General features: G+C 42.6%; 1 long non-coding RNA gene across 1 annotated transcript in view; it reads right to left on the bottom strand.

The window, feature by feature from the left end:
• Positions 1-9,303: 9,303 nt before the first annotated feature.
• LOC307183581 overlaps positions 9,304-11,564 on the bottom strand; it is a 137,892-nt gene continuing 135,631 nt past the window's right edge. Inside the window, exon 6 of the long non-coding RNA XR_013827530.1 lies at positions 9,304-9,481. This is a non-coding gene — a long non-coding RNA (uncharacterized lncRNA). The remainder of the gene's footprint in view (positions 9,482-11,564) is intronic.

Raw genomic sequence — 11,564 nt, 5'->3', positions numbered from 1 at the left:
TTTCTTAGCAGCCACGTGGTCCACCATCTTGGTTAGTCTCCATCATAATCTGTTTATCCTGAGATTCCTTCTGTCTTGGTTCAAGTTCCTACACTGCCTTCTCAGGGCCTGATTGCCCTCCTCCAGGTCCCTTCTCCCGGCCACTCTCCATCCTTCAAAGCCACTGCTTCTCTCAACCTCACTCCTCTGCCACATCAGCACATTTGATGGATCATCCGTGTTCATGTTGCTACCAGATTCCTTTCTAAGGAGGGGGTCAGGAGTCAGACGTTCAAGTACTAGACAGTAATGTGCAGGTAGGCAGCCACGATTCTCCTCTGGGTGTCTCAGAATTATACCTTATAACATACTTAAAACACTTTGCATTTCATCACATACTCCCTATAGGGTGATGCTTCAATCTTAACAAGTTTTAGGGAAGATGAAAAACATTTTTACCAGAACCTTCCACAGTTTACAAATAATAAAACTCTATGGTCAGTTTTTCAGCCCCAAGGCAGGTACTGTCCCCTTAGACACATAGCTGAACATCTGATATGTGGAAAAATCCAACTGAGAAGCAATAGCTAAAAATAGAATTTAGAGAAGCAATGAGTCATGGCCTAAATGAACAAATACATTAAACAATATATTAAATAGAACAAACTTGCCAAAGGAACACTGAGGCCGCCTTAAGCTAATCTTCCGCATCTCAGAATGCAGACGTTAGAGGGGCTCAGGAATATTCAGGATCAACAACACTTTTCTGGTAACTTTATTATTTGCATGTGTTTTTTTTTCTTCTTAAAGATGTAATTTGTACCCTCCTCTCTTCACCCCCCAACACACACTTATTTTAGTAAAGATAGGTTCAGACTGATTTTTTCTCCGTTAAATGACTATAAACGTATCTTAGAAATAGATAAACAAACTAGCTCTGTGGGCTTAGCAGGACAGCAGCATCTATGCTAATCCCTGATCAGCCAGGTGCTTGCCCTCTGGGTGACCTTGAAGTAAGACCAGCTTCCCTGCTCTTTCTGTTCTCCAGTTACTTCCCCAGACAGTAACATTAGCATGCTCTTCTGCCCTCCCTGGCTGCAGGGTAGGCTAAAAAAAGCAAAAAGGAAGCCCTTAGTGACACAGGCATGATTAGAAGAGACAGGTCAGTTCAGATGGGAAGCTCTAAATCCTGAGTCTGGCTCCATCCTCATCCCCAAATCCAATCACCCCCAGCTGGGGTTCAGGCTCTGTGTTTGCAGTTGGGAGGGAAACAAAGATGAAACAGTCAATCTGGCTGGGCAGACCTGACTAAACCATCTGAATAATCAGACAATGGCACTAGAAAATAAGTAGTGCCATCACAAGTGTCACAGGATGTGATTTCTGTACTTGGAGTTTCAAGTATCTCCTCTGCAAGATTTCCCACCTTCCCAGGCTATGTGCCTTCTCAGGACTGCAGCTCTTAACTCTCAAAGTAGCATCTGATCCTAGCCCACCTGGCATTGCTTATTGTTTCATATATGCTTGTCTTCCCTACTGGTCTGATAACTCCTTGTGAGACAGGGTCACATTTGGATGATTTTCACTTTTTGGCTGTTATGGGTAATGCTGCTGTGAACATTTCCATGCAACTCTTTGTGTAGGCACATATTTTCACTTCTCTTGAGTATACAGCCAGGAGTGGAATTGCTTGTCAAATAGTAGCTCTATGTTTAACCTTTTGAGGAACTGTTGGACTATTTTCAAAGTGGCTACCCCATTTTACACTCCCACTAGCTGTGTATAAGAGTTCTGATTTCTCCATATCCTTGTCAACAATTGCTATTATCTGACTTTTCGATTCTACCATCCTAGTGAGTGTAAGAAGTACCTCACTGTGGTTTTTACGTTTTCCTGATGGCTAATGACGTTGAGCATCTTTTCGTGTGCTTGATGGCCATTTGCGTATTTTCTTTGGAGAAATGTCTGTTCAAATCCTTTGCCCATTTTTTAATTGGGTTATATATCTTTTTATTATTGAGTTGTAAGTGTTCTTTATACATTCTATATACAAATCCCTTGTCAGACATATGATTTGTGTTTTCCCCATTATGTGGGTTGTCTTTTCACTTTCTTGATAGTGTCCTTTGAAATACAAACATTTTAAATTTTGATGACACCCAATTAATCTATTTTTTCTTTTGTCATGTATACTTTTGATGTCACATTGTAAGATTCCATTGCCAAATTCAAGGTCACGAAGATTTACACTTGTGTTTTCTCCTAGGAGTTTCCTAGTTTTAACTCTTACGTTTAGATCTCTGATACATTTTGAGTTAATTTTTGTATATGGTTATAATGTTCTCTTAACATGACTGTTAACTGTCCATTTATTGTATAATTGAACGAAAGTTCAAGCTGAGCTTTATCATTGATCAATCATTCAACAAGTATTAATTGAGGGCCTACTATGTACCAGGTACTTAGGATACAAGAGTGGGCAAAACAGTTGAACCTTGCTCTTACTCATTTCTAAATGTAGTGGGAGAGACAGATAGTAGCAGTAAGGGCTCTGAAGGGAAAGTACAAGGTCATTGAAAAGAGTTCAGCCAGGGGACCTGATCCAGCCTGGAAGGCCAGGGATGGCAGTGATCTGAGGGCAGAGGAAAAGGGAGATCGGCAAGTGTGGCGTGAAGGATGGAAAGAATGTTCCTATCAGAAGAAGCATCACTGAGAGTGAGAGAGGGAGATGGGAGGAGACACGATTGGAGAGATGGGCAGGGGACAGAGCAGGCAAGACCATTTATTAAACACTTCCTATAGTAGTAAGCTCTTTCATATGCTGCATTCTTTCAAAGAGTTTTCATTCCCAAACTGGGAGATAAGGTCATTATGTATTCCTTGAATGAGGAAACCATAGCTCAGAAAGGTTAGGTGACTAGTAAGCTAACCCAGCTAGCAAGCGGCAGAGCTGGGACACAAACCCAGGGATGTATAAGTCTACACTCTGCTCTTATGGGTCTGCTACATTGCCTCTGCTCAGGACTGAAGTCACCCTAATTCACACCTAACGTGGGGAACCTCTGAGGTTTAGGTTTGGGAAAGAACGGGCTTCACTGACATGTCTTAGTAAAGGATCTTGGAAAAGCTAGTCTGGGAGAAAGAGACTAGAGCACATGCGTATAGGGCCAGAATCTCCTGGCCTGTGAAAGTGGGAAAATACCAGCTGCCCTACAAGTCCTTAGGGAGAAGCCTAGTCACCCTCATTGGTAGTCACCTAAGCTTAGTTGTCACTCAGGCAGAGAAGACACATTCTAAGACAAAGCCCTCTGGGGTCTTAATGGCCTCAGCTTGGAGATCACAGTATTTTTCTAGAGGTATTAGATGTGAGGTCATTCTCGGCTCACTCCAAGGACTTCAAAAGCTAGACCACAACATTGAACCACCTCATGATGCTTCTTGCCTTGACCAGTGTGGCTGATTCTCCTGGTTAAAGAAAACCAATAAATCGTTTAATTTTAATTATACTCTCCTCTCCAAAAGACACCTCAGCCTCTTAAAGGGTGGGATTGCTGGTGTGGATACATGAGTCTGAACTCTGCAGGAGCCCGGGGAAGACTGATACAGCAGGAAATTCTAGACTCAGATGAAATTTCCCACCTGATTACCCAGAAGCAGGCAGGCTGGTGTGGCCATCCAGCTGTAATGGCAGCCAAATGCCCTCCTTCTCTGCAAGTTTGCAGGCTTTTAGCTTTCGGCTTCTGTCCAGCTGGAAGCTCACACAGGGATGATAAAGCAGAGCTACAGCAAAGCTTTATGAAAAGCAATCTGCTAAAAGCACACAAGGAAAGTTGCTTGTCTCAGACTACAGTGCTTCTTGAGATTTCTGTGCATCTCTCCCCCACCCTGAACCGGCTTTTCTCTGCTTATCTGTGAGCGTGAAAATGAGACTAGGGACCAACTGGCCTCAGTGATGAGCTTTTGCTCTCTGCGTGTGTGGCTGAGTGCAAGGATGCTTGCTCAGGTAATAGGGCCTCACCACCACCTTCCTCTATTCCAGCTCTTCCTCTTATCTGATGTTCTATTCTAGCCTGCATTATAGGAGACAGTGTCACAATCTCAAAATGCTAACAAGGGTCAGGGAAGTTCCATAAATGATTGAAATGGGCTAGGAGTTAGGTAAGGGGGAGCGGTGTAAACGAAAATAATATCTCCAGGGAAATTGGAGATTCCCTCTCTAAAAGGGGCAGCATTCACTCAGCCCCAATTCATTATTGCCATGCAAAAAATTGGGTCATTGTTGGCAGATCTTATTATTTTTTGCAAGAAAATCAGAAATCCTGAATTTTATTAGACATTTCCATATTGTAAAGTAATGTCGGGACCAGACCCGTCGAAGAGCAGATCCAGCTTCATAGGCTACCAGCTTGCAGCCTCTACAAAATAGCATAGGCCCTGAAAGCACAAACTCAGGATCCAATGAACTGAATTTGCATTCTGTGCTAACTGTAGGCCTGGAATAAATTATTTGATCTTTTACCATCATCATCAATTTAAAATTCCCTCATTGAGATGTTTTGAGAATTAAATGTGCTTAGCACAATATCTAACCTATAGTAAACTCTCGATAAAGACTATTTCTATTCTGCCTTGGTTTTCTTTGAAAAGACAGTCCTCCATCCTTGAAGAGCAGGTTTGCAAAGACTCCATGAGCTGAAAACTGCTCAGCAACAGGCCCTGCTGGGAGTGGTGGAGCGGCAAGGGCAGTGGAGCAGACACTCGCTTTCCTGCAGCTCATCCAAGGCCAGACATCCAGCCCCTCCCCCACCAGGCATGCCCAGAAACTGTAGATCCTGCCATAATTACCAGCAATAAGCCAGCTTCAGCCTGCAATGCAGGATCAGGTCTGGAACCCCGGCCTCCTGAGGCTCTTACAGGAATATGGCTCAGCCCTTCCCAAGCCTCGACCATCTACAACAATTTATTAAGTCCCCGGGCCCCTCCCCCAACCCCATGCAAACCTCCCTGCTGTCAGAAACACCCTGAGCCATGGAAATCTGAAGATCTGGACAGGGGTCCACCATTAGCTGCATTCTAACCCTCTGCATCCAGACAGTTCTCAAGGGCAAACCACAGCTCACAAGATCCTTTTCAGATTGCATAATGAAAGATGGAGCCCCCTGTCCCTGACAGGACATTTTCTTCATTTGCTAATTTTCTTACAAACAAGAAGGAAATAATATATTCACTCAAGTAGAAAAGGAAATTGAGAAAAGAAAAATAAAAGATTTTCTACTATGGAAGAAAGGCAAGTAGCAAAGGTAAACGTGTTTCTTTAGAGGAAGACCCTTTTCACACAGGGTGAGTGAGTCGGTTTTGGGAGTGAGGGATGTAGGGAAAGACAAGCCATCCAGACAGTTCTTTAGACACACCCTCTCTTGTCTCAGCTGACGGCTGTGCAGACTTTAAATAGCATATTGGTGAGAACCTCGGGACTCAGGCTTGGAGACAGACACTCTGGTAAAAGCACCTTCTGAATCTGAAGTGCTCTTGGATACAGGCAGGTAGGAGGTGCTTGGATAAGGCTGATTTTCCCCTCCCCTCTGAGCCCTGCTTTCTGGCTCAGGCAGAAACAGCTAGGAAAGCCCTCTTCCTGGCTTTTGTTTGCAGTGTGGTTCTCCGAGCCACTCTTCCTAGCCCCTGGGGAGACTAGGCAAGTGGCCCACACCTGCTCTTGGCTCTGGGGCCCCGAGGCCAGATGAAGTTGGTGCTCAGGGCAGCTGAGCCACCTCCATCTGCAACCCAAGGTTACAATGAGCCTCTGGGAGGGTGAAGCAGGAACTTCTATGCTGTCCACTGCCACAGATGGCTTTGTTCTATTTACAGATCAGGAGTCAATGGCATTTTGCAATTCACTAGTTCAGTAGTTATTAATGTCAGCCCAGTTAAAAAACACACACTTAATTAGAACTGAACAAAGTTTTAAAGTGAAGATTAAATGTAGCTTCCTCAGATATATAAATCTTTCAGGCATGTCTGTGTTTACCTAGATAATTCAGGCAAGGAAACTCCCACCAGCTTAATCAGTGTGATTACCCATCTCAGCAGACTCTAGTCCTTTCGCTTCTTTTGTAAAAATTAATAGATTATGGCAGGAGCTCTTACTGCAAGTCTGCATGACTGGTCACTGGGTGCTTTACCTCTCTGTTCTTTCCCCTATCCTTCAACCTCATTAATTTACTCAAATGGCAGATCTATAACCTCAATGAGCATAAAATCAGCCACACAGGACAAAAATAACATGCAAATGCATACCAAGCTCTTTGAATCTTTCAGAAATCAATTCAGACCAATCAGAAGCTTGGAAAATTAATAAAAAGTAGTGGTCATTTGCAAAAGCCCAGGAAGTTGGGGTGACACCAACCAGCAGCTCCTTTACACTTACAGATATAAAGTCCAGATTGGGGGTGCCAGATATAAACTCATTGCACAGGAAAATTCATTCACAAATTCACATTTCTGAGGATGCTTTTTCACTGGGATGGTGAATGGGGTCACATGATAGGAGAGAATTCAGCTGGTAGAAATCGCCATCAGAATTGTTAAGAACAATCCACAGGACTAGCCCTCTCTTGTTTCATCCCATCCCAGATCACAGTGGGTCCTGGATCTCTGCTGCTTAGGACCAATGGGCTTGCTCTCTATTTGTGTTTCCTCAGTTGCCAAATTAAGGTGTTGGACTAGATACTTCCTAAAATTCTTTCCTGCTGTTATATCCTGAATTCTAAGACACCTTCTTTTTATGTGTTCTCAAACCTTCCCAAACCACCCCATCTGTACCTCATGTGATGGCACAAGCCCAGTAGCCTCACCTCCATGGAAGATGAGACATCCAGTTGAGAGAACACTATCCCTTAACCTCGGTGTTTCAGCACCACGGAGAGCAACATGCTGTAAACTAACCCCACCCATTACCTTCAAACCCTTTGAGGTGAAATGCCTATGTCAAGTATGTATGTGTGTATATGTGTGTGTATGTGCATGCATGTGTGTGTGTATATACACATATGTATATGTATGTATGTATGTATATGTTTATATATATACATACACACAATTATATTAAGCCCCCTTCAGAAGTACTAACATACTATGTTATATATAATATTATATATTACATATATTATATCCAATATAAATATATAATATAATTTTATATATATATATATATATATATTTATTTTTTTTTTTTTGCGGTACGCGGGCCTCTTACTGCTGTAGCCTCTCTCGTTGCGGAGCACAGGCTCCAGACGCGCAGGCTCAGCGGCCATGGCTCACGGGCCCAGCCGCTCCATGGCATGTGGGATCCTCCCGGACTGGGGCACGAACCCGTGTCCCCCGCATCGGCAGGCGGACTCTCAACCACTGCACCACCAGGGAAGCCCTAATGTATATTTTATATGTATCATATGTCATATTATGTTACATTAATCTAAGAAAAACTATCAACAGAAATGAAGCCATTTAATAGATATATCCAACTCTATTTGTTCCCTTAGCCTTAAGTCAGTTGTCACATTAGAACAGAAACATTTTATTGTGTAACTAAGCCCCTATGCCATTGTAGAATATTAGAGGTCAGCGGGTATAAGCTCCTCCCAGCATAGGAAACTCTTCTACAGTACCTCTGATGGGTAGCTATCACGTTTCTTCCTGATTATCTCCAGGCCCAGAAAGCTTGGTACTTCACAGGAGATTATACAATCTCTATTAGGAAGGTCCATCTGTATTAAGCTGAAAGCTGACTGCTAATAACAATTCTATCACATTCATTTCCAGAATATCAACCACTTCTTACCCCTCCACCACCAGCCCTCTAGTCCTAGTCACCGTCATGTTTCATCTGGATTGTTGCAATAGCCTCTTAATTGGTCTTTCCATAGATGCCTTGACCCATATTGGCCCTTGGCAGTCTATCTCTACAAAGCATCCCTTTTAAAAGGAGTAAACCTGTAAAAATCTAAGTTATACTTATGTCACTTTACTGCTTTATATCCTCCAATGGCTCACCATTTTTCTCAAAGCAAAAGTGAAGTTCTTTATAATCATTTAAAAGGTCTTTCATGATTTGCCTCTCACGCCCTCATCCATCTCTGATCTCATCCCCTATGACTCTCTGCTTCACTCACTCTGCTCCAGCCACACTACCCTTTTTTGCTGCCCCTTGAACTCCAAGCACACTCCTGCATCAGGTGCTTTGTATTTGCTGTTTCCTGTGACAAGAATGCCCATGCCTCAGATATCTACATGATATATTTTTACACGCCTTTCTAGTCTTTTCCCAAATGCCACCTTAACATGGAAGTCTTCCCTGACCTCCTATTTAAAGCCTCACACACTCTCTATCACTATTTCACTCTTAGGCAGTAATTAGTAAATGCTGGTAAATGTTTAACAACCCATGGTGTGTAGGGGGGTGTCCCTGATTTGTAACATTTGCTCATGTAATACTATGATGTAATACTCCACCATGGTCAGCTTCAAGCTATCAATGTGAAGTTACTGAAGGCCAAGTTGGGAAAGGCTAACAGTCAACTCTCATCATCTGGTACAAGCCAGCTCAGCACACTATTGCAGGTAAAGGAAGGAAGGAGGATGCAGCATAGTCTTGGGGCTGAGTGCAATGGTGGCCTTGGGGTTGCTTCAGGAGAACCCCAAAGGAAGGAAAAACTCCTGCGGAAGGGATTTTGCTATAGTAACAGGGAGGTTTCAGCTTTATTTCTCTCTTTCCAGCTGCTTTTGGGACACCTGAACCTGGATGATGCTCTGTCCACTCCTCGAATGTCATATGTTGAAAGTCAAACCCTTGACTACCCTTCCAAACCAACATTTGATCATTTTTCTGCTTCTGTCCAGGTAACCACAATTCTCCTTGTCTTCAACCTCTTGTTCTTCTTTGCCTAACATGTGCTCCCAGTAGCGCTGACCCTTCAGGATGATAGGACCATCATGTTCTGGGATAATAAAGCCCAGGAGGACATGGAAATACTCACAGACAACTGAGTTTATCAGGAACAATCCATTGCTCCTTTCTCTGGTCTGATTACACCTTGTAATCCTGCCTTTGAGGGTTCTGGGAGCCACTGAGTCCGTGTCATCCTCAGGTAGGGCAACTGAACTGTTCTGCATCTCCAGGACCATCTAACAGTGTTGTCAAGGCCCCGGCATAATTGTTTTCATCCATCACTTCTACAGCACATTGATTTCTTGGCCTTTTGAGGTTATGGATTCTCACTCCAGAAAAATATGCTTATGTACCTTCCCATAACATTTTGCATGTAACTTAAAGGGTAGATACACCTACCTCCCATGAAGCCAACTCACTGATTCCCTAGGTATTCATGGCTTCTAGGTTAAGAGTCCTGGACCAGATCATCTCAAAGTCTTCTACCAGTTCTAATACAGTATGGTTATTTTAATTATTTTATGCTCCCCCAAGCTTGGTCAGCTTCTGTTTTTCTCTCTGAGAAAAAGAGAGAGAGAGAGTTAAATTCTTCTTACTTAATTGGTTCTCTCCAGCCAAATAACAGCTTGTAATTATCAAATTACTAAAGCAACTCTGTTATTCATAATGTGCTCACAAACAAATGGATACAACCTTGTAAACTATGTTTCACTGAAGGTATGACTAATGAATTAATACACAAAAACTGAAAATGAATTATAATATTATTGCAACTTTTCTTCCATCATTCAGAATGTTTACCTGCAATATCTAAGGCAAATAAAAAACAGCCCCAAACAAGGTGCTCAGTTGCATTTTTAAAAAAAGAAATGAGCTGTTGCAGTTGTTTTTACACACTGATTTTGGATTTATTTTTCACATTGTCATCATTATGATGTAAATATATTACAAAATTCAGCAATTTTTTTGAGATTATTTTTACTTATCTTGACAACTCCTTCACAACCTTCATGTAGAGACTTCAATGTTATCTTCTGCTACTCAAAGACAATTCAGGATTTATTAAAAAAAAAAAAGAAGAAGAACCACACAAACTGTCATAGAGAGACTCAACGACAAGCAGCTATTGGTTATTTACTTCTCAGTTATGGGAAACTGAAAGGTAAAAATACTTCATGCCCTCTGCTCCCTACCCTTACCCACCCAACTTCCATAGGCTAGCAGCAAATATCACCCAGGACAAAAGAAAGGGCTGTGGGACGCAAGGGTTTGTTTATTTGGCAAATATTTATTGAGCCAGCAACTTGAAAAGAAATTGGGATATGGAAGCAGAGAAGAGAAATATAAATATAGGCCCTAAGCTCATGGAGCTTACATCGGACAGATGAATAAGTGAACATAGTTGAGACAGAGCAAGTGGGGAAACCTTTAAGTCTAGTAAAACGCACTCCTTTGCCTCTCTCTATGGACAGCTCCCAGCCCCTATGTATCTATGGCATCTTTGGAGAGTTGAGAGAATGTGCTACATTCCAGAGTAGGAAGGTTCCAGCATCAGATTTGGTGATGGTCTTTTTTTTTCCTTTTCAACATGCCAAATGGCAAATAAGTATATTAACTTATAATAGGGTATTACGTCCTTATCTTATAAACAAGTTATAGGAGACACAAGTATTTTATGGTTGGCCAAAGAGGGAAAGATGGGGGACAGGGGGAAGAAGACACTCTCACTCCTGGCTTGTCTAAGGAATTAGAAATATATCTGGTCTTTCTTCTCAACCCGATCAAGAGAGCTAATCTCTACGTATGATTTGTTTTGTTTTTGGAGCAATAACAATGCTCAGTTGAATGGCCAAAGAAATGCTACATACATTAGTTTGGATCTGCCAAGGAACAGATGCCAAGATGGGATTAGATGTGCAAGAGATTTCCTGGAGGAAAGAGCCTGAAAGGCAAGGAGCACCTTCAGACCACAGTAGAGGTCTAACACCTGTAGAGGGAGAGGGGGAAGGAAGGAAGATTGGGTAAGAAGGGTCTCAGACTAAAGCAAAGTTTCAAGAAAGATTCAAGCCTATGGAGAGTTCTTAAGACAAAGTTATCCTTGGAGGAGTTCTGCATCTCACAGAAGGAGCCCACCTTAATGCCCTTGCTGTGGTGGCTAGGAGCAGCTGGGGGTAAGCATGGCCTTAACATGAGTGTCGTGGTAGGTCCAGAGGGGCAGCAGCTGGGAATATCAATCTCCCATAGCAGGAGATCTGAGTGGTACATTTCCATGGCCACTACAGTATGTCACTCTGTTGACCTTGAGGAAGTCTCCTGCCTGCTCCAACCTTCCATTTCCATTGCTTCAAGCTCTGTTCTGGGCTATAAGTTGTTTCTGGGAAGCAGTCTCCACTGGACGTTTCAGCAGCAGCCCTGGGTCACATTTGATGCCAAGAAGCACAAATTCCCCTCCCTTCTTCATACTCAGATTAAGCATCAAGAACATTTTTATTCTTTGTTTCTAACCACATTTCCTGATACTCTGAGTGGGATGGAAATGCCAACTGCAATGAATGGCTACCCTGGTCCCTTCCAGTCACTAATTTAAAGTCAGTTCTGCAACAAAGTCTGTGGGTGAAGAAGATATCTGGTGACTGCCTAA

This window comes from Stenella coeruleoalba (assembly GCF_951394435.1).
Source record: "Stenella coeruleoalba genome assembly, chromosome: 3".
NCBI lineage: Eukaryota > Metazoa > Chordata > Mammalia > Artiodactyla > Delphinidae > Stenella > Stenella coeruleoalba.
The sequence above is the reverse complement of the archived record's forward strand: the minus strand, read 5'-3'. Positions and strand labels throughout refer to the sequence as shown.